Genomic DNA, 2924 nt, shown 5'->3' on the forward strand with positions numbered 1-2924 from the left:
ACTGTTCGGTAAACCGACGGAGGTAACTACCTGGCCACTGTGCCGGGTTGTGCGGCGAGCTTCGTGCTGTTGGGTCTTCACAAGAAGTTTGGGATCCAAGTAAGCAAGAGGATGAGAAAATTTAACCTTCCGGTTTGCCTGACGGATTTTTAGTGAAGGCAAAGGGTCTGAATCGGAAGAGAGAGTAATTACCTCTGCGGCATCAGCATGGCTGGCTTCGGCATCATCCTGACAAATATCATCATCAATAAGGCGCATGAAAAATAAGCCAAGTGAGTCAAGCTCTACCTCAAGGTCCGGATTACCCACATCATCATCAGGGGCCGGATCAGAAGATGCAGTGATTTTCTTCTTATGAGAAGGCCGTTTCACGACTTTAGTTTTTGGCTGGGTTGGTCGTTCCGGTTTGTCTATTTTTTCTGGCTTCTCCTGTGAAAGTTTCTTGCTCCAAAACGGATCATCGCCCTATTTAAACAGACATTGATATTAAACAATGACCAGATATATCAATAACAGGTTCAGTAAAAGGAAAATTAAGCTCTTACAGCTGGCGGTTTGTTGGTGGCACAGAAGGGAAGCAGGCCGGTTCAAGCACAGACGTATTCTGGTTCATTCAGCATTTTATTCACAGCCTCTGTGATTTCTTCATTGGTGAGCTGGATGTTAGCATGTCGCAGTGGGTCATCAACACTGCCAGTATACTCGCACATCAAACCGGAGCGCTGACTAAGGGGCAGTATGCTCCATGATATCCAATAGCGAGCGAGATCAACCCCTGTTAAACCATTGGCCATGAAGGCTCTGAGCTTGGACAGTTGAGGGGCGTATTTGCTTCTCTCCTTGGCAGTCAACCTTTGCGGAAAGGGGTGTATTGCTAAGCCGCTCCGGAGGAAAGCCAGGCAAAGGATTTTCACCAGCAGGGGAGGTGTCTTTGCAATAGAACCATGTTTGATTCCACTCTTTGGGATGGCTGTGCAGTTTGGCGTGAGGGTATGTGACCTCTTTCCTTTTCTGAATCGCCACAGCACCCAATTCCGTATTGGAACCGTCAGTAAACTCAGTACGGCGGTTTAGATGGAAGCAGTCTCTGAACAACTCAACTGTGGGCTCCTCTTGAAAGAACACCTCACAGAGCACTTGGAAGTGACACATGTTTGTAACAGAGTTGGGGCTAGTGTCTTGTGGGCAGAGTTGAAAATCGGCCAAAACATCCCGGTAAAATTTAGAACCGGGCGGCTTAAAGCCCCGGGCTAAGTGATCTAAGAAGACGACAACCTCTCCTTCTTGAGGTGTGGGAGGGCATTCTTTGCCAGGGACCCTCCAATGGATGGTGTTTTTGCTGCCTAAAGCGCCGATCAGGACTAAATTGTTCAGTTGAGTCTCTGTGACGCGAGAAGGAACCCAGTTGCACTCATATACTTGCTTGGCCATGATGAAATCTACAAGATAGGTGATTCTGGTTCAAGAATGCATTGATTAAAGTACACTGGTATGTACAATGTTAAACCAGAGACAGTTCTATCTAAACCGGAGTTGTATGAAGCAACAGCATCTGGCGGTTCAACAAGGGGACTAATGGTATATACCGGTTTGTTAATTTTTTCTACACCAAGTTAAACCGCCGGATCTAAGCATTGAAACAGTTGAGATTGCGGATGGGTAAGTGTACAGAAACATATTTCACAAGATTTCTCTACAGTGACGGATCTGACACAAGTTCAGAAAAGAAGGAAAATATTCAAGGTTCAAAAAAGAACAGTACCGAATCAATGGGCAGAGACACAGATAGATCTATGGTCTTGAGGCATGTAAGTGAAGGCGGATGCTAAAAAGTACCGCTACACAGAGCAAAGGTTCACAGGTTCATCTAAGATCTATCATATGAGTACGTAGCAGACGATGAACACTGAAGAACTTGGAAACCCTAGAACAGATCTATGGAGGAAAAGGTGAAGAACTCACCGGAGCCGAGGAAGAAGCAGAAGGTCGCCGCATTGCTCTGGTACAATCAGGGTGATGCAGCGGCCAAGGTTGGAGCAGAGGTCGTCGATGGCGGCGGAGCTTCGAAGCTAGACGACGCAGGGAAGACGAAGCAGAAGGGCACGAAGGGGAAAAAGAAATGACCCTTCGGTCCTATTTATAAGGCAAGGGACATGTGTCAGGTGCGAAAATCAAGGGACTGTGGGTGGAAACGAAGCTGTCGCCTTGATTGTCGCAGACCTATTAAACAAAAAGGGTATCATGGATAAGTTTCTTTATAACAGGTGACGTCACGCCGGTTTACAACGACCGGAGAAGATGACATCATGGCGGTTCAACAAACTACAAGAAGATGTTGAAGATGAAGATTTTGCTAAGGATTGACATGAACCTGTTCAAATCAATCTGGGGCCTAATGTTGGGGATATCACTACTGGGCGTAAACCGGTCTATCTGGGCCGGGTTAACTTCGTCAGTAGTTAACTATGTTAAAGCCCAAGAAGGCAAATGAGGGCTCAAGGCCCATAGTCGGTTCAAGGCCTGTAGTCGTAAACCGGCGTTGGTATGTAACTTGTATTGTAAGTTAGGAATAAGTAGAGACCAAACCGGACACATCTATGAGCCGGTATTGGGACTCTGTGAACCGACGGGCGTCACCCGTGTATATAAGGGGACGACCCGACGGCAGTTCAGAACAATAGACAACAACTCGAGACATAGGCGAAGCTTGTTTGCTCCCTAGTCATCGAAACCCCATCAATTCCATCACAACTAGACGTAGGCTTTTACCTTCATCGAAGGGGCCGAACTAGTATAAACTCTCTTGCGTCCCTGTGTCCGCTTTAACCCCTTCAAGCTAACCCATTGCGTTGGCTCCACGACTAAGTCCTTTCATGAGGACATCTGCCGTGACAAAACCATGACAGTTTCCCTAAATCTTAAAA

The sequence above is a fragment of the Triticum aestivum genome, chromosome 4A, assembly GCF_018294505.1.
Source record: "Triticum aestivum cultivar Chinese Spring chromosome 4A, IWGSC CS RefSeq v2.1, whole genome shotgun sequence".
Classification (NCBI taxonomy): Eukaryota; Viridiplantae; Streptophyta; class Magnoliopsida; order Poales; family Poaceae; genus Triticum; species Triticum aestivum.